Here is a 21,605-nt window from a genome sequence, read left to right on the forward strand (position 1 = left end):
GGATGCACCAGCTTGTATTCCCACCAACAGTGTAGGAGGGTTCCCCTTTCTCCGCATCCCCGCCAACATCTGTCATTTCCTGACTTGTGAATTTTAGGCATTCTGACTGGTGTGAGGTGGCATATCATTGAGGTTTTGATTTGGATTTCCCTGATGCCAAGCAATGTTGAGCACTTTTTCATGTGTCTGTTGGACATTTGGATGTCTTCTTTGGACAAATGTTTGTTCATGTCTTCTGCCCATTTCTTGATTGGATTCTTTGTTCTTCATAAAAATCCCTTTGACTTCACTCTCTTTAATATGACTTGGAATAATTTTTGAGGTTTACTGGATTCTTTATTCTTTGGGTGTTGAGTTTGATAAGTTCTTTATAAATTTTGGATACTAGCCCTTTATCTGATATGTCATTTGCAAATATCTTCTACCGTTCTGTCAGTTGTCTTTTGGTTTTGTTGACTGTTTCTTTTGCTGTGCAAAAGCTTTTTATCTTGATGAAGTCCCAATAGTTCATTTTTGCCCTTGCTTCCCTTGCCTTTGGTGATGTTTCTAGGAAGAAGTTGCTGCGGCTGAGGTCGAAGAGGTTGCTGCCTGTGTTCTCCTTTAGGATTTTGATGGACTCCTGTCTCACATTTAGGTCTTTCAACCATTTGGAGTCTATTTTTGTGTGTGGTGTAAGGAAATGGTCCAGTTTCATTCTTCTGCATGTGGCTATCCAATTTTCCCAACACCATTTGTTGAAGAGACTGTCTTTTTTCCATGGGACATTCTTTCCTGCTTTGTCAAAGATGAGTTGACCATAGAGTTGAGGGTCCATTTCTGGGCTCTCTATTCTGTTCCATTGATCTATGTGTCTGTTTTTGTGCCACTACCATACTGTCTTGATGATGACAGCTTTGTAATAGAGCTGGAAGTCCGGAATTGTGATGCCGCCAGCTTTGCTTTTCTTTTTCAACATTCCTCTGGCTATGCGGGGTATTTCCTGGTTCCATACAAATTTTACGATTATTTGTTCCATTTCTTTGAAAAAAGTGGATGGTATTTTGATGGGATTTGCACTGAATGTGTAGATTGCTCTAAGTAGCATTGACATCTTCACAATATTTGTTCTTCCAATCCATGAGCATGGAACGTTTTTCCATTTCTTTGTGTCTTCCTCAATTTCTTTCATGAGTATTTTATAGTTTTCTGAGTCCAGATCCTTTGCCTCTTTGGTTAGATTTATTCCTAGGTATCTTCTGGTTTTGGGTGCAATTGTAAATGGGATCAACTCCTTAATTTCTCTTTCTTCTGTCTTGTTGTTGGTGTATAGGAATGCCACTGACTTCTGTGCATTGATTTTCTATCCTGCCACTTTACTGAATTCCTGTATGAGTTCTAGCAGTTTTGGGGTGGAGTCTTTGGGGTTTTCCACATAAAGTATCATATCATCTGCAAAGAGTGAAAGTTTGACTTCTTCTTTGCCGATTTGGATGCCTTTGATTTCTTTTTGTTGTCTGATTGCTGTGGCTAGGACTTCTAATACTAGTTGAATAGCAGTGGTGATAGTGGACATCCCTGCTGCGTTCCTGACCTTAGGGGGAAAGCTCTCAGTTTTTCCCCATTGAGAATGATATTCGCTGTAGGTTTTACATAGATGGCTTTTATGATATTGAGGTATGTACCCTCCATGCCTATACTCTGAAGAGTTTTGATCAAGAAAGGATGCTGTACTTTGTCAAATGCTTTTTCTGCATCTATTGAGAGGATCATATGGTTCTTGTTCTTTCTTTTGTTAATGTATTGTATCACATTGATTGATTTGCAGATGTTGAGCCAACCTTGCAGCCCAGGGATAAATCCCACTTGGTCGTGGTGAATAATCCTTTAAATGTATTGTTGGATCCTATTGGGGCTAGTATTTTGGTGAGAATTTTTGCATCCATGTTCATCAGGGATATTGGTCTGTAATTCTCCTTTTGGATGGGGTCTTTGGTTTTGGGATCAACGTAATGGTGGCCTCATAAAATGAGTTTGGAAGTTTTCCTTCCATTTCTATTTTTTGGAACAGTTTCAGAAGAATAGGTATTAATTCTTCTTGAAATGTTTGGTAGAATTCCCCTGGGAAGCCATCTGGCCCTGGGCTTTTGTTTGTTGGGAGATTTTCGATGACTGCTTCAATTTCCTTAGTGGTTATAGGTCTGTTCAGGTTTTCTATGTCATCCTGGTTCAGTTTTGGTAGTTGATACACCTCTACGAATGCATTCATTTCTTCCAGGTTATCTAATTTGCTGGCATAGAGTTGCTCATAATATGTTCTTATAATTGTTTGTATTTCTTTGGTGTTGGTTGTGATCTCTCCTCTTTCATTCATGATTTTGTTGATTTGGGTCATTTCTCTTCTCTTTTTGATAAGTCTGGCCAGGGGTTTATCAATCTTGTTAATTCTTTCAAAGAACCAGCTCCTAGTTTCGTTGATCTGTTCTACTGTTCTTTTAGTTTCTATTTCATTGATTTCTGCTCTGATCTTTATGATTTCTCTTCTCCTGCTGGGTTTAGGCTTTATTTGCTGTTCTTTCTCCAGCTCCTTTAGGTGTAGGGTTAGGTTGTGTACTTGAGACCTTTCTTGTTTCTTGAGAAAGGCTTGTATTGCTATATACTTTCCTCTTAGGACTGCCTTTGCTGCATCCCAAAGATTTTGAACAGCTGTGTTTTCATTTTCATTGGTTTCCATGATTTTTTTAATTCTTCTTTAATTTCCTGGTTGACCCATTCATTCTTTAGTAGGATGCTCTTTAGCCTCCATGTATTTGAGTTCTTTCCAACTTTCCTCTTGTGATTGAGTTATAGTTTCAAAGCATTGTGGTCTGAAAATAGGCAGCGAATGATCCCAATCTTTTGGTACCGGTTGAGACCTGATTTATGACCTAGGATGTGATCGATTCTGGAGAATGTTCCATGGGCACTAGAGAAGAATGTGTATTCCGTTGCTTCGGGATGGAATGTTCTGAATATGTCTGTGAAGTCCATGTGGTCCAGTGTCCCATTTAAAGCCTTTATTTCCTCGTTGATCTTTTGCTTAGACGATCTGTCCATTTCAGTGATGGGGGTGTTAAAGTCCCCCACTATTATTGTATTGTTGTCGATGTGTTTCTTTGCTTTTGTTATTAATTGCCTTAGATAATTGGCTGCTCCGATGTTAGGGGCATAGATATTTACAATTGTTAGATCTTCTTGTTGGATAGACCCTTTAAGTAGGATATAGTGTCCTTCCTCATCTCTTATTACAGTCTTTGGTTTAAAATCTAATTTGTATGATATAAGGATTGCCACCCCAGCTTTCTTTTGGTGTCCATTAGCATGGTAAATGGTTTTCCACCCCGTCACTTTCAATCTGGGGGTGTCTTTGGGTCTAAAATGAGTCTCTTGCAGACAGCATATCAATGGGTCTTGTTTTTTAATCCAATCTGATAGCCTGTGTCTTTTGATTGGGGCATTGAGCCCATTTACATTCAGGGTAACTACTGAAAGATAGGAATTTAGTGCCATTGTATTGCCTGTAAAGTGACTGTTACTGTATATTGTCTGTGTTTCTTTCTGGTCTATGTTGCTTTTAGGGTCTCTCTTTGCTTAGAGGACCCCTTTAAAGATTTCTTGTAGGGCTGGTTTCGTGTTTGCAAATTCCTTTAGTTTTTGTTTGTCCTGGAAGCTTTTTATCTCTCCTTCTATTTTCAATGACAGCCTAGCTGGATATAGGATCCTTGGCTGCATATTTTTCTCATTTAGTGCTCTGAATATATCCAGCCAGTCCTTTCTGGCCTGCCAGGTCTCTGTGGATAGGTCTGTTGCCAATCTAATGTTTCTACCATTGTAGGTTACATATCTCTTCTCCTGAGCTGCTTTCAGGATTTTCTTTTTATCTCTGAGACTCGTAAGTTATACTATTAGATGTCGGGGTGTTGACCTATTTTTATTGATTTTGATGCCTGTTTCCTTCCCCAAATTAGGGAAGTTCTCTGCTATAATTTGCTGCAATATACCTTCTGCCCCGCCTCTCTCTTTCTTCTTCTTCTGGGATCCCAATTATTCTAATGTTGTTTCGTCTTATGGTATCGCTTATCTCTCAAATTCTGCCCTCGTGATCCAGTAGTTGTTTATCTCTCTTTTTCTCAGCTTCTTTATTTTCCATCATTTGGTCTTCTATATCACTGATTCTCTCTTCTGCCTCATTTATCCTAGCAGTTAGCGCCCCCATATTTGATTGCACCTCATTAATAGCCTTTTTTATTTCAACTTGGTTAGATTTTAATTCTTTTACTTCTCCAGAAAGCGTTTCTCTAATAACTTCGTTTTTTTCAAGCCCAGCTAGTATCTTTAAAGTGATGATTCTGAACTCTAGATCTGACATCGTACTAATGTCCATATTGAGTAGGTCCCTGGCAGTCGGTACTACCTCTTTTTCTTTTTGTTGAGATGATTTTTTCCGTCTTGTCATTTTGTGCAGAGGAGAATAGATTACTGAGAGAACAAAATGCTAACAGGGTAACAAGGTCCCCAGAAAATATACTCTAAATAAATCAGAAAAGACCTGACGCAGTGGGAAAAGAAAGGGAAAGAGAGAAAAAAGGAAAAAGAAAAAAAAAAGAAAAAGAAAAAGAAAAAGATAAAAACAAACAAAACCAGAACAAAACAAAACAAAAAACAGAATATGGATCAAATATGATCAGGCTGGTATATAGATCAGTGCCACACACTAGATTTTGGGTGTATTTTGGTCTGTTAGAAGAAAGTGCCTCCCAAAATTTTAAAGAAAGAAAAACTTATATATGTACAAAAATAAGGGTTGATATGATGAAGGGATGGAATATGACTGTAAAGATGGAAATTATAAAAAATTTTATAAAAGGAATTGATAAGAAGTTGTTTGAAAAAAGAAAGAAGAGGATTAAAAAAAAAAAGTAAAAGGAGAGAATGTGATCAGGCAGGGGAGTAGAAAAAAAACATACACTAGAGATTTAGGGTATATTTTGATCTGTTAGAAGAAACTATCTCAAAATTTTAAAGAGAGAACAACTTATATATATATGCCCAAAATACCGGTAACTACTATGAAGGGATAGAATATGACTCTAAAAATGAAAAATAAAAGTGTTTTTTTAAAAAAGCGATAAGATGTTGGCTGAAAAAGGGAAAAAGAAAAATTCAAAAAAAAATTAACTTTGAAAGACTACAGAATCATGGTAAAAAAGCCATGGATTCTATGTGCAGTGGAGTTCCCCTAGCACTGGAGTTCTGCCGTTCTCATTGATCGGTAAACTTGGTCTTGGCTGGCTGTTCTGGCTGATCTTTTGGGGGAGGGGCCTGTTGCCGTGGTTCCCAAATGTCTTTGCCGGAGGTGGAATTGCCCCGCCCTTGCCCGGTCCGGGTTAAGTAATCTGCTTGGGTTTGCTCTCTGGAGCTTTTGTTCCCTGCAAGCTTTCCGTACAGCTTTGGAGGTGGAGTGTGAAAACAGTGGCCTCCCAATCTCCGCCCGGGAGGAGCCGAGAACTCAGGGCCCCGCTCCTCAGGGAGCCCCCAGAGAAAAGCCGTCAGTCACTCCTGTCTCCCTGGTCTCCGGCCTCACTCCGTGCTCACCCGGCCTGTGACCACACGTTTCTATTTCTGTCACCCGACCCCGTGTGGAGTCTCCAAACCCAGCAGATCCCTGCGGTGTGCTCCGCGCCTCTCCTCCCAGGGGAAGAAGGTGAGTCTCTCTGGATCTGCCGCTTGTTGGGTCCCTGCTGGAGGAGCAGTGGCCCTGCTGTGCCGCAGATCACGGTTTATGGCAACCCCGAGCTGAGAACCCGTGCCTCTGCTCCGTCTCTGCAGCTGGCTTCCCTGCTCCGATACCTGGGAGCTCTGCCGCACTCAGGCACCCCCGGTCTTTCTGTGACCCTGAGGGTCCTGAGACCACACTGTCCCACGAGGGTTCCACCCCCCGCTTAGCCACCGGAGTGACGTCCGAGCCGACTTCTAAATGTTCCGATTTTGTGCTCCGCGGCTCTATCACTTACCAGAAGCAGCCGACAGAGACCCCTCCCCCGCCGTCTATCCTCCCGAATATCGCCTCCGATTCACTTCTCCGCACGACCTACCTTCCAGAAAGTGGTCGCTTTTCTGTTCCAAGAGTTGTTGCTATTCTTTTCTTTGATCTCCTGTTGAGTTTGTAGGTGTTCAGAATGGTTTAATCCCTATCCAGCTGAATTCCTGAGACCAGACGAAATCCAGGTCTCCTACTCCTCCGCCATCTTGCTCCCTCCACGAAACAGTATATGTTTCTTATAGTTGAATACTTATGTCACTAAGTACAATTTCACAATAGCTATCAGTATTCATATTCTGCTCACTTCAAGAAGAAAAGAAGGAAGAGCTCTTAAATTTTGCTCTTATATTTCATACTTTTTTACCCTGAAGCATATTATTTTTTAAAAAATTTCTATAGAAATATTATTCACTTCACATTTAAAATTTTATTCTCCAATTTCACTAAAATTTGGGAATGGAAAAATTTTCTCAAGACTTTGTTTTCCTCAAATACTAAAACCATGTAGAATATGAGAAACATGGGAATGATACATGATTTTTAAGAGTTGAAAGCCATAAATATCCTAAAACATAAGATTGTTTTTAAAAATCCTAATTGAGATAAAAATAAATGTATTTTAAATCACAGTGATTCGGATACTTGAGAAAGACTACACTATGAAAAGTAAGAGGTTAACATGATGGTAAATTTGATAATAGAATTGATTAAATAGCTTCCCTAAGTTTAAAATTATTAATATACTAGTAAATCCACTTACAAATTAATATAAAATTAGCAGCTATGAACACAGATGAATTCGGTGGGGGTTTGGTTGAAACACAAATCCAACATAGCAAGTGTCCCAAACCTACCCTCATCTCCCCAAAAGATTAAGGATCTTTGGGGAATTCACTTGCCTGATTCCTTCTCTCTTGGGGTAAACTCTCTTTCAAGCAGGACAACTCATAAGGGCACAAAGAGTGTGAAAACTGATAGTCTTCACTCTCAGGAAGAAGAGTTTTTTTTCTGACGAGGAGGCTCTCCCCTAAAACGCATGGTGCAAAGTCATGAACTGATGCAGAATGCTCTGCCTTCATGAAGCTGGTCCATAACATTAGCAAAAGAAAGTTGAAAAAAAGATGCTGAAAGCTCCCCAGGGAATTGATATGTAGCACTAGAAGAGTGACAGAAAAATAGATAATATTTTGAGTTTTGCTGACAGTTTAGCAATAACCGATGAGTGGTGAATTTCTTTTTTTTTAATTCAAAGAGTGGGGGGAAAGAAGAAAATCATTCAGTCCTAATTATACTACCATAGACATTATATGGTGGTGTTATTATGTATATGTTTATATATATATATTTGACCTAAAATCTTAGAAGTATATACCTTTATGATAAATATATTAATATTCCTTTTTTTTTTCTAATACCCATTGTTTTGAAAAGAATGAAAGAATATCCTTTGTTTAGGAGACATTTAGCCCTATGTCCCAAGGATATCAACCATTCTGAAAGCTACTGAATGTTTTCTATGTGTCTAACAGCATTATGCTTTCACTATGGAATGTTCACCCCAGTGCATTTTCCACATATTTTTGGTAGAAAACAATGAACCATTAGTGTTCTCCTGAATCTTCTATTGCTAGTCTACATTTTCTGCTTCACTGTCACTCAGCAGATGGTCTAGACTGTCTTGCTTACCTTACCTCCTCCTCATTTCAAACTAGATTCCTTCCATTTTCTCAAGAAAATCCTTGATAGGTTCTTCTTCAAACGTGCACTCTTGGTTTATTCTCATTGCTTCTCCTTCTACATTAAAGAAACTTCTCCATAAAAAAGTGTTAAGAAAAATCCCCTAGAAGTCTGACTGAATTACACCACTTTCATAGAGAGCAGGAAAGAGTTGGCTCCTCTCCTTTGTTCCAATTTCCTCGATCTTCAGCTTCTGGACTCCTTAGTTCTTATCTGCCTCTTTCTCCCTAGTCTCATCTAACATCACTGTTTCCCTTGTCTACTTAACTGCATGGTCGGGTTCTTTAGGTTCCTTCCAAACTCTGTCCTACCTCAGATCTCAGCATATGCTCCCCTCACTCAACCAAGAATGTTCTACCCCTTGCTTTTCCATTGCTACCTCCATCTCTTCCTCGAAGTCTCATCATAACACCCCTTCCTCTAAAATGCTTGTTTGACCGCTACCAACATTTAAGTAAATCTTCTCTATCTTCAGTCTCTCAAATCCTTCACTTTTTCTAATTAGCATTTAATACAACTTGTAACTACACATTTATTTGTGCAATGATTTATTAAAATGTATTTTTCCCACTAGACTGAGGCCCGTGTGGGTGAGGATTATATTTGCTGAGTTCAGTGTTGTCTCCTCAGCTGTTGGTATCATGCTTAGTGCATAAAGAGTGCTCAGTTCATATTTGTGGAACAAAAGGTGAACATTTTTTCAAGCTGTTTTTATTTCTTTGTTTCTCTCCAAAGTTCGTTCATCATTCATTTATTTGTTACGGTTGTTAACTTGTTCTATAGTTTGCTGAGCTTTATTGATTCTGATTCTCATTCCCAGCCTCCTCGAGTCTTACTGATTCTGTGTAACACAAGCATGGCACTGAATGAAGACCAAATGATGACTGCAGTTTGCTGAACCTCTGGCCCCCCACACCCCAAACCTGCCTAGCATTCTGTCCCAGCTCTTTCACACATCCAGGTTTCATCAAGCCATCACTCAATTATCTTTCCCAATTCAACCCAAATGTGACATCCACCAAGACAACTTCCCTGATTCCCCAAGCTGATTGAGATGCCCTTTTTGTGATGCTAAAATCCTCTATTTCACTATTAGGAGGGTTGTTCACATAGTCCTACAGTCAAAAACTTATCCAACTGTCCTTCTCATAGATTCTTAAAATTAGGAAACGTATTTTGTTCAAATTGCACCTAACACATAGTAATACTTAAATTTGATAAAGGACTGGATGCCCATGATGATAACAGTAAAAAAAAAAAAAAAGAAAGAAAGAAATGGGTTACAAAGAAAATGGAACACCAGTAATAATGCCAAAGGGTAGAACGTAAGTAACCCTTTCTAGCAAACTCTTGCATATTTTGATAATCGAATAATCCAACGAACTCCAAGATAATAGTATTTGGTAAGAATTAAGACGAGTAAGTGAGAAATATCATATAATGACTTAGGACCTGAAAGAACTTCAACATGTTAACTTTTATTATTAAGATATCAAATCAGATTGTGGTGAGTTCCTCTTTATTATATATTTTATTAGTGACAACAATATTCAATAGTCCCTATTCCATCTCAATTAAAGAAATTTAGCTGAGTTATTGAGGCTTTAAAACTTAAATAAGTTAGTAGTTAAAATGGAATAATTAGAATAGCTTTTACAATTAAGAAACAAGACACTCTGGAGCATTGCATTTCTGCAGAATTACTGCATGTCTCAAGCACATTAAGACCACAACCAAAGGCAGATTGCCTTAGTCTCTTGGGAAATACACTAATCCCCAGAAATCCACTGCTTAAAGCACTTGTGTATATGGATTTTTTTCCCAGTCTTTAAATACCAACTCTGGTAAAATTTTTGCTTAATGTTTATCACAATATTTGTATCTAGAAATTTATATCTAGAAAACATAGGACTGTACTCTTTTTCAATATGGGCATATAAAATATTGAACAAAAGGCAATACACAATCATTATATGCTTTATTATAAAATTACCTTTATGTATTATCACAGGAAGTTATAACAAGCCTTAACTAGCTTACTACACTTACATACTTATGTATGTAATATTTTGCATAATTGCAATTATGAAAATTAAAGAGCACGGCACTCCAGGAATTTAAAAGAGCAATAACCTAAAACACGACTAAAGTAAACAACCCCCCAAAATGGCAGCTTTTGCCAAGCAAAACTTGTTACAAGAACTTAAAAAAAATAAATAAAACCTCTCCTGAATGTGTGAAAGAGCAGCCACTTATAAAACACCATTGTCATTTTACTTTCTAAAACCTCTCCTTATATCACACTGTAGGAGTTGAAATGATTTCATACTCACACTGTTTGCCTTATCAAAACCATCTAGAGGCGCCTGGGTAGCTCAGTTGTTAAGCGTCTGCCTTTGGTCAGGTCATGATCCCAGGGTCCTGGGATCGAGCCCCGCATCGGGCTCCCTGCTCCGCAGGAAGCCTGCTTCTCCCTCTCCCACTCCCGCTGCTTGTGTTCCCTCTCTTGCTATGTCTCTGTCAAATAAATAAATAAAATCTTAAAAAAAAAAATCTAGGAAAAAGATAGTTCAAATGCTTGGTCCATGTGCTGAGATCATTATGCTGGCCAGTTGATAATGAGCTTTTAAATGCAAAGTGCCCATTTATTAATAATGATGGAACTAAGCTACTTAATGTATGTAAGCTGTGTAAAATACTTAGGTGCAATTTCAAATAGTTTGATAGAGAAATTGATAACTATCAAGGAATCTTGTTTTAAAGTTCATGCTAGAATAAAAATTCGTATAACAGTTTTGAAATTTTGGAATCTAGCTTGGGATAATAATGTTTACCTACCACCCATGCTGACAAGAGCTTAAATTCTATTTTATTATATCTTTCTAATATTCTATTGTTCTCCTGATAATCTATTATTTCCAAAGCCTTGGGGAAAGCCACTTGACTTGGGAGGGGGTGGGGGAAGATGACCACTTCTTGCCACACTCTTCCAGAGCTTACAAATAGCAGTATCACATAAGCAGATTTTATATATTTCCTGTTCTTGTTCACTAATCATTATTGGTGACTGAGAAAGGAAAGCAAAAAGAGAAGTAGGTATCTCACCAAGATGAATAAATGGGAAATAATGGAGCACACACGTATAGACAAGAATAAGTCACTATGCTTCATCTTCTAATGGCCTAGATCACTGACATTCCATTTGGGAACTCTGTATTACTCAAGTTTTTCTGACCTTTAGGAGCACCTTCCCTGTCCTAAGAAAAACTCCTATGAAAAAAAGAAGCACATTTTAGTAACCAAATGCAAGTCTAATTAAACTCCTTAGTGTAGAAAAGAGAAGACCAACAGTACTTTTGTACTTGCTTCTCTTATTTCACCAGATGGTAACAATATGATTCCTTGAACCACACGCAGTGTGATTTGCCAGACAGTCATAATGATCAAGCTACCAATTCAAAGACAGCATACACCACATGTGGAGACACTGTGAGACATTCTGCAAAGCCGTACAAGATACGTCAAGCACCTTCCTTGCCTTAGCTCAAAAAGGAAGCAAACTCATAGGTGGAGTCTTGCACATCAGCATTTGGTCAGCAGTTGTTTAGATGATGAAGATAAAGAGTAAATACATCAAGAGATAGGAGTCAGGGATGCTGGGAAAACCTCCCAGCATGGCCTACTGGAATTAAGCAAATACAATGAGCTCATGACACACACTTATGTCAACAACTTCCTGTTGAACCAGGATCACCAAATGCAGCAACTTCCTCAGCCTCCTACATGCTTTCATCATATTCACCCCATTAATCGTATATGCAGCTACATACTTTGATTAAGGCTGCTCGCCCAGGTTCACCTCTCAAAAGCTTATGAGTCCCAGTTACAATAAAAAGAAAATCTCTGCTGTGCCAGAAAACATGGAAAGGTTTACTTTCTGCAGAATATCAAGGGGACACAATGGCTTCAGTTACTTCTTTTCTTTTCTTTTTTTTTTTTAAGATTTTATTTATTTATTTGAGAGAGAGAATGAGAGACAGAGAGCACGAGAGGGAAGAGGGTCAGAGGGAGAAGCAGACCCCCCGCTGAGCAGGGAGCCCGATGTGGGACTCAATCCCGGGACTCCAGGATCGTGACCTGAGCCAAAGGCAGTCGCTTAACCAACTGAGCCACCCAGGCACCCCAATTACTTCTTTTCTACTAGAAAATGAACTCAGCAATGACAGGGGTCTTTTCCCATTTATATTTATTTAGTAGGAAAATCAGGAGAGAATAAGTAACAAAACAGGAATAACCTATCACCAAATTTCACATCAAATATTGTTTTCAGAGAAACACAATATGGAGATAAAATGTAAACTAAGCTTCAACTAGCAAATCTGCAAACGCCAAATATTGGAGTTTTGCCAAAGCAAACCATTCAAGTTGTTTAACATGACTGACTATCATTTGAGACCTGGACTCACATGCACCAGCTCAGAAAGAGTTGTGTGTGTATATGCACGGGCATGTGCATAGTTATGTGTGCATATATAACACTATATGTTAGCCATTTAGTTATTAGAAAGGTAAATAACATGTCATTCTTTATGCACTCATTTTCAATCTCTCCATTAGCAGAAACCATAACTACTTTCAGAAACACTAAATGATGATTTACTTATCTTTCTATAAAAATATATACTCATTTAACTTCAGCTCTTGAGGATTACTTAGACCAGCCAGAAAAAAATCCAATGATAATTTAATATATCGTACTGAATATATTATATAGGATGCTGATTTAAATATAGATCCCAGGGTGCTTGGGTGGCTCAGTTGGTTAAGCGACTGCCTTCGGCTCAGGTCATGATCCTGGAGTCCCTGGATCGAGTCCCGCATCGGGCTCCCTGCTTGGTGGGGAGTCTGCTTCTCCCTCTGACCCTCCTGACCCTCCCCTCTCTCATGTGCTCTCTGTCTCTCTCTCTCAAATAAATAAATAAAATCTTAAAAAAAAAGATAAGTAAGTAAGTAAGTAAGTAAGTAAATAAATAAATAAATAAATAAAGATCCCAGCCATAAGTAAGTATATACTATCAGGAATAAGAAAAATGTTTTGAAAAACTTTTTCTTTTGAGGTTGTCCCATTCTTATTAATGCCAAGTAAGGTGTCATTAACCAATCATTAATCCATTGCTCATGAGGCCCTACTATGTAGAAATACAGTCTTTTAAAAATTCTTTAAATCACTGTTTGGGGATGATAACACTGTACTAACATATAAATTTCATGAAAGGTTTAGAAGTAGATTAGAACGATGTCAGCACTTCACTATTCCCTAAATGCCAACATGCTTCTCATATTGGTTAGAATTCAGCACCTCAAACTGCATGCATTTAAAGGTTGCACGAAGGTCATATGCTGAGACAGCAAAGAAGGGTGGCTGAGTTTAGAAGTCGTAATTATAAATATATTTACCAAGAGTTTCTATTTTTAAAGAATATACATACAGTAATTTATGAATTTAGAAATAATCCTAATCCTCAGGAGATCCCGAGTGTCCTGAATGTCCTACAGAGTATTCATTTTTCTATCTACTTGAAAAATGACAGCTTTCTAATTATTCTGTCAAGATTAATAGATCCCAAATTTGACTCTTAAATCTCAGTGGATGTCTTTTTCCAATAGCCACTAATTCTCATTTGTGACATGTTTCCTCCCTAAAATTATGTGCTGCAAGGATTTTCATAAAGTCAATTTATATACCCAAGCAACCTCTAAATCAAAGAACTAGAGTGATACAATCATGAGATAAATTATCAACCAACCTTAAAGAATCTTTAACAAGTGTTTTAAAAAGAGCCGTAAAGATGGATTTTTAAAATTTAATGAATAACTTGAAACTTCAACTTCTAGTAAGATGAATGAAACTCTAAATGAGAAACATAACAAAGCCAGATAACATTTTTCAATTAAAAAAAAAAGTTACAAATCAAAAGCAATAAGGAATCCATACAGGCTAAAATCAAATGAAAGAGGGACCCACGAAATTAGTAAGCACTATAGTCTGATTTTATTTTGAGCATATATGACAAAACTTACTAAGGCTGACATAATTCATTTGCATGGGGCATAGGAGAAAGGAAATAACCCTTAGGGAATGTGGAAGATAAAGAGTTTATAGTAGGCATTCCCAGCAGATATTCATAAAAAGTTAGGACTTAAAAAAATCATATTGTCATTGCAACAGTGTTGAGAAATGCCCCACATGGAAGAGATCAGCAAGTAAACTTGGCTATCTTGACAATGGCAGCAGGTGAAAGGGGGGTGGGGGAGAAATCACATCTAAATACATGCATCCTTCCTAAATTACAAAAATTAGAACATGAGAATTTAAAATGATTCTGAATAGTAGGGCTCCCAAATGGCTAGCAGGAAAAGACACACAAATATTCTTGAAAATTCCCACAGAATTCTAAAGAATATAGCTTTAAATAAGAAAAAGGAAAAAAAAGAGTAACTCATAAGGCACTATGAATGAAACTGAGCCTGCAGAAACAACAGAATCAAATCTTAAGAGAGATCACATATCAGACTGTCAAAACTGAGAATGTAAAATAACGGTGTTTCATGTGTTAATGAAGTAAAAAGAAAACTTTGAAAACAAAGAATAATTAACCATAAAATGATAGAGCTGGTCTTTTATAGAACAAAGGAAAGAAAGAGTTGAAGTTAAAAATGGGATGAATATGTAACTATCAGATACTGCTGAAGGAAAAAAACCATGAAATGAAAATAAGATTTGAAGAAATAATCCAGGATGAGCCTACAGAAATCAAGAGGTGCAAAATATAAGAATATATGATTTAAGAGTCATGGAAGACAAATAGACAGTCTACCTGTATCTAGTCCAACTTCCAGACAGATAAGAATCAAGATAAAATATTTAAAGAGATAACTGATCTAAGTTTTCCAGAATTACCCAATGCTCACAAACTTCATATCCAACAAATCTCAAACATGATAAATTTAAAAAACAAAAACCCACATCTATGCATATCACAATGAAACTTAAGAAAAACAACAAAGGAAGAATTTAAAAACAGCAAGAAGAAAATAGATCAGCCACAAAGAAACTGTGAGTACATTAAGAACAGGTATCTTGCCAACAACCACAGAAACCAAAAACTGGTGGAAGGATTTTTTCAATGTGCTGAAAGCCATTGGCAATTTATAATCCTATACCTACTACAGTTCATTTCTAATAGCAGAAATGAAAGAGACTTTTAAAAAAGAATATTCACTATTTAAGGCTTTATTAATTATGCATGTTTTTTATTAATTATGCATGTTAAATTACCTAGTTTTTCCTATGAAACTTGACAAGCTAACTCTGAAATTTTTATGGTGAAATCAAAAACTGATATGCTATAGCACATAATAAATAACACAGCCCTAAAGAAAAACATCAAGATGAGGGGACCTGCCCTACCTATGAGCCTATCCTTTTAGATATTGCAAAGCAACAATTCCTGCAATCTTGTCCATCCCAATTCTGTGCTTTAATTTTTATTCTGAGAGAGGGAAAATAAAACTCACCTTTTAACAAACTAATATTTATTATTTATGTGTCTCTCTCCCTGTAACACAATGTATGTTCCACAGGGTAAGAATCTTTTTTGTTCACTGCTAACTCAAACATCATGTAACAAGCACTCAGTAAGTATATGTTAAATGAATGGGTAAAACAAGAATTTTAAAGCTATAAGCAAAGTGGCCAATTAACCAAACGGAGAGCTCAGACACAGATTCATGCCATTTGACATTTTTCATCACTGAAGAAAGGGTAGGTTTTCATTAAATGGCTCCAGGTGAGCTAGTTATCCAATTAAAAAAATGAAATTAGACCTCTACCTCACATAATATTCAATGAATTACGGGTGGATTAAATACTTTATTTAGTATCTTTAAGACACTGATATAAGAAAGGATTTCTTAAACAACATTTTAAAAAACAATTCATGGGGCGCCTGGGTGGCTCAGTTGGTTGGGCGACTGACTTCGTCTCAGGTCATGATCCTGGAGTCCCTGGATCGAGTCCTGCATCGGGCTCCCTGCTCGGTGGGGAGCCTGCTTCTCCCTCTAACCCTCCCCCCTCTGATGTACTCTCTCTCTCTCAAATAAATAAATCTTAAAAAAAAAAAAAAAGAATCATGAAGAATGACAAATTCCAGTATATGAAGAAATTTTCTCTATCAAAAGAAAGAGTGAAATAAAACATCCAGAACAGAAAGATAACATTTCTAACACTGACAAGGTATTAATATCCAGGACATAAGAAAAACAAAGTTTACAAACTAAAATCCTTCAATACAAAGGAAAAATGAGCAAAAGTCATAAATGCATCTCATGGAAGAAATAAATGACTCATTAACACATGAAAATGTATAACTTCACTGACATGTAGAAGAATATATAAATGAAATTATTACAAGATATGATTTCATTTTACTTTATATTTTTAAGTAATCTCTATGCCCAACATGGGGCTCAAACTCATGACCCTGACATCAAGAGTTACATGCTCTACTAGCTGAGCCAGCCAGGAGCCCCTGTGAGATAGGATTTTATACCCACTTGACTGGAAGAAATTAAAAAGTTGGACCAATGTTATTACAAAGGAACGGTACAATGGGAACTCTTTTTTCCAGTTGGTGGGAGTGGATATTGCAACCACACTTCAGGGAATAGCTTGATGATACCAATAAAAGTTAAGCACACACCCATCATGCCAGTCCATTACTAGAAAGTATCTAGCAAGTGAGGACCTGGAGATGTGTCCAACAATCTTAATGATAGCACCGTTCTTGAGAATGACAGCAAAAAACAACCAAAACATCCATAAGCAATAAAATAGACGAAGAAACCAATTTGATGTATTTCTATAATTAAGTATTATGTAGCAGCTGAGATGAAATCAATTTACTGGGTTACAGTCTTTTTTTTCTTTTTTAGATAAAGTAGGATGGACTAAAAAATAATAAGAGCACTTGATTCATAGTAAATATAAGTACTGTTTTGTGAAACTTTGGTTTCAATTCTCTGTGTGTACTCATTTGCAATTAAAACCTATTTCTTGTGGTAGCGGCTGGTCAAAACTATTAGAAAATCACTGTTTTATATACTGCCAATGGATGACCAGCAGCTATTCTTGTCAACATGAATGAATTAAAAACATAATGTGCAAAATGCAAGTTACAGAAAAATAGGTATTACAAATTTCCATCAAGAAACATGTCTATAGGGCGTCTGGGTGCCTCAGTCGTTAAGTGTCTGCCTTCGGCTTAGGTCATGATCCCAGGGTCCTGGGATCAAGCCCCACATCGGGTTCCCTGCTCAGTGGGAAGCCTGCTTCTCCCTCTCCCACTCCCCCTGCTTGTGTTCCCTCTCTCGCTGTGTCTCTGTCAAATAAATAAAATCTTTTAAATAAAAAAAAAGAAAGAAACATGTCTATACAAGCAATATATTGTTTAGGGATATAAAAATATGTGAGAATTATCTATCCCTTAATCTGTGTAGTAACTACACAGGACTATTTTACTACTGAAACTGTCCATATATATTCACATATAGTCTTTGGTATATGTGTCTCACAATAATGTTAACAAGCTTAAAATACGAATAGTTAAAAATATGCAATACATTTTATAAGCAGAGAATGATCACACTGTTTATGGCTCTATAATTTCCTCCTTTCATCCCCAGTCAAAGAAGATGAGATGGAAGAGGAAGGGGGAACACTGGGCATGTCCTCTGTGGTTCAGGAAATTGAACACATTTCAGGCAGTCAGAATCCCCAGTACAAGAATTATTTCCTATCAACAAGGAAGTAATACATTCATCCAGAGAAAAATTGAAGACAATGGGATAAGAAATATCCTCTGGCATATTAAAGCCTGAATACCACTTTTAACTACTATCTAATATTCTACAATATGATAATATATTTTAAACATTTCTCATTGATGACCATTAGCAATTTCTTTTTTTTTTTTACTATTACAGTTCTGCAGTGTACATGCTTGTGTATTTCTCTAGGATAATGCCTAGCATTTGAATGCTGGATCAAAAGTCATGCCTATTTTTGGTTTTGAAAGCTACTCTCTAACAGCCCTGCCAAAAATACTTGATCGTTTTTCACTCCTACCACCTGTAGAAGAGAGCAACAGCTTTCCCACATCAGTGTGAAAAAGTCAACACTGGATACTATCAATCCTTATCAATTTTGCCAGTCTCCAGAAACACTGTTTTTATATCCAATTCCCAGATAAGCAGTGAAAATGAACATTTTTTTATGTTTGTCATTCTTCTATAAATTTACTGTTCAAAACTTTCATGTTTTTTCTATTTTTTTCCAGGCTTTTCCATTTTGATTTACAGAACTTCTTTCACATTATAGATGTTTATCTTTTGATTGTGTAAAAGTGTTACATATATTCTTTACCAAACTGTCTCCTATCCTTTAATTGTATATGGTGTTTTAACCACATACCTGTTTTCCACTTTTATATAGGCTTATGTGTCAAACCTTTCTACCTACAGGTAAGAGTGATGTTAAACTCCCCAAAATAGTTCTCAAATCAGTTATTATCCATACAAGAATTTGAATAAAAAAAATTTTTTTTAAAGATTTTATTTATTTATTTGAGAGAGAGAGAATGAGAGAGAGAGCGAGTACATGAGAGGGGGGAGGGTCAGAGGGAGAAGCAGACTCCCTGCCGAGCAGGGAGCCCAATGCGGGACTCGATCCCGGGACTCCAGGATCATGACCTGAGCCGAAGGCAATCGCTTAACCGACTGAGCCACCCAGGCGCCCTGAATGAAAATTTTTTTAATAAACCTCCCTAATGACTTTGAGATTGATGTGTACTTGTAAAGGTTACAATTTTATATTAAAGTCAGCTGAAATCAGAAGCCATTCACCCCTAGCCTATATAAAGGCAAGGGTGTCTATGCAAGGTTCTCAGAATTCAGAGAAATCAGCCATGCTCTTATATTCTACAAAAGATTAAATCAGATTTGATGCACATGTGCAATCTTTAGAACCCGTTTTTCATATATTATAAAGCGCATCAAGACTGTAAAAATATATTCTCTCACTATCCCTTACATACCTAACAATGTAATTTTTGGTCTACAAGCAAAATATGGACAATGTGAATATATATTTCCAGTCAGCATTTTATGCCTTCTATAACAAAGCTTACAATAAAAAAAATTTTGTAAGCATTGTGCAAAATAAATTATATCCATCTAAAGTTAAGAATTTCCACATGAAAAAGTTGTTCAAGACAGAAAGTTAAATCTTGAATTATCAAAATATACAGCTTTATATAAACTAGTTCTTTTAATCTTCATACTTCTTTTCCAGTCAGCAGGAACACTGCAGAACATAATGAGTGGTGGCTATGTATACTCTTTATGGCTTCCAGTTTATTCTCTTCGAGGGTAACATTAACACCTGTCAGATTATACTCTATTACATCCTCCCAAATTGACTTTCAACTCAACACATGCTTATATTTCCAACTCTCATTTAGCTCTAGGTAATCCTTAGCATGCATGCATTTTCCTATTTTAAGATGTGTACTCTGTGAGAGTTTGCATTTCCAAAATCTTTCATCTCCCCACCCCCTCAGTAATTTGACCTAAGAATGTGGCCCAGTGGGGAGAAGATGGAGTTAGAGGGGATGAGCAAAGGTCAAATGGTAATAAGATCATATTTAAAAATATAATAACCTTAAAAATATACCTAGAAAGGTAAATCATAAAAGGTTATTAATATTTAAAATAAAATGGAATTTATAACACACTTGTTCAAATTCTTATTTGAAACCAAAATCTTGTAAAAATGTTATCTTACCAAAAAAATTATCAGGTTCATTTGAGCTAAGAAGAAGTTTATAACTAAGCAGAAATAATGTCTTACCATTTAATACTTACTGACTCTTACCATATACAGGGCACTATGCAGGGCTACGTGTATCATGTAAAGAATATATCTACACACAGCCCCTGCCATCAAGCTGCTCACAAGTTACTGCCAAAATTTTTACTTGAATTTAGTATATTTAATAACACACATGACTAAAATGACATCTCAATGAGAACATTTTTCGTATTTCATAAAGCTGAATTTCCATATAATCTATTTTTCAATTAAAATATTAAATTAAAAAATTAAGCATTTTAAAACAAATAATGCTGAATCAAACTTTAAATGGTTGTAACCCACAGCTTAGACGGAGTCTCATGTTGTTCTCCTACCTGTGACTCATTTACTTCTAGTGGTATGAAAATTATTTCCTCTCTGAGATAGATGAGTAACTTAAGAACAGTTAAGTGACTTTTGTATAGAAGTATTACATAATTCCCTGATATCAGTTTAGATAAAACAAGCACAATGAGTGCACACATTCCAAAGGTAAATGATTTTCTTTGGGACTGGCTCACTTGAGATTAGGTGAGATCATGTCTGTACTGTTCCGAGCGTAATTCATGACCAACTAGTAGTTTCTCATTAAAAAGTAGTTTCCATATTCTCTCCACTGATTGGCTAAAGCCATCTGACAAGAGTTTAAGTTCCTTCATCACATTTGTACCTTACCATTATTCATGCACAAATTTGCTATTAAATAAAAGTAGTGTAGCCTGACAGTAGGGGTATCAGGTCAGAATATGATTTTAGGAATTAATGCTATAAAAATACAAGCAACCTGGGGTACCTGGGTGGCTCAGTGGGTTGTTTGACTTCGGCTCAGGTCATGATCTCAGGGACCTGGGATTGAGCCCTGCGTTGGGCTCCCTGCTCAGCGCTGAGTCAGCTTGTCCCTCTCCCTGTCCCTCTGCCCCTCCCCACTTGTGCTCTCATGCTCTCTCTCTCAAATAAATAAAATCTTAAAAAAAAAAACAAGCAAACTTTAGAGCTTCTGAATAACATATGTGCACAAAAAAAGAAAAGGAAATAAAGACTTCAGGAAGAAGCACAATAATATGTTCTGATGCAAAGAGGTGAGGCTTCAGAGACAAATAAAGGCTGACACCCATGTTCAATTGTTTCCCTAGCTTTAAACTTCGGGCAAGTTAATTTAGGAAAAAAATTCTGTACAGCTTATTTTGTAACACAACGCAACTCACAAAGATCAGATGGAAGATGGCATGTCAAGACCTAGCTCAGTATCTAGTTATTAATAAAAGCTAGTTAGTTCCCACATTCATCTGACTTGGAAGCCGACTGCCAAACTTTCGGCCAAGGCTTGCCTCTTCTTTTCCTCCAAATTTCTACTAGTGCAGCAATTCTCCAAGTGTGGATCCAAGACTAGCAGCATCAGCATCTGGAAACTTGTTAGAAATGTAGATTCTCAGGCCCTAGTTCAGACCCACTGAACCAGAAACCACAGGGGGAGCCCAGAAACCTGTGTAAGTCAGGCTCTGCGGGATTCTGATACACGCTTCAGTTTGATAGTCCCTGCCATAAGGCTCTGAGACTGATGAAAATGTTGCCAAGTGTAGCAAAATGACCCACTTTCCCTTATTCCAGAGCAACATTTCCTAATGATTCAGCTTCCTTTCAAGGAATTCAACAATTCTGAGGAGTGAAGGTAGCGGTTGTCAGTGAATCAGCTCTGGAGAAATTAGGAAAGCAGCATGTAGTGCGCGCCTGCCATACGGAGCACTTTCTTCACCATGAGTCAGGTTTAAACCAAGATTTAAGATGTTTTAAAGTAAAAAAAAAAAACAAACATTGTTTCACCATCATTTTTTCCAGCAT

General features: G+C 37.0%; 1 protein-coding gene across 1 annotated transcript in view; it reads right to left on the bottom strand.

The window, feature by feature from the left end:
• Positions 1-21,605, bottom strand: part of PARD3B (par-3 family cell polarity regulator beta) — a 995,632-nt gene that overhangs the window by 697,679 nt on the left and 276,348 nt on the right. The gene's annotated exons all lie outside the window — the stretch shown is intronic.

The sequence above is a fragment of the Mirounga leonina genome, unplaced genomic scaffold (genome assembly GCF_011800145.1).
Source record: "Mirounga leonina isolate KUSES-001 unplaced genomic scaffold, KU_Mleo_1.0 Mir_151, whole genome shotgun sequence".
Lineage (NCBI taxonomy): Eukaryota > Metazoa > Chordata > Mammalia > Carnivora > Phocidae > Mirounga > Mirounga leonina.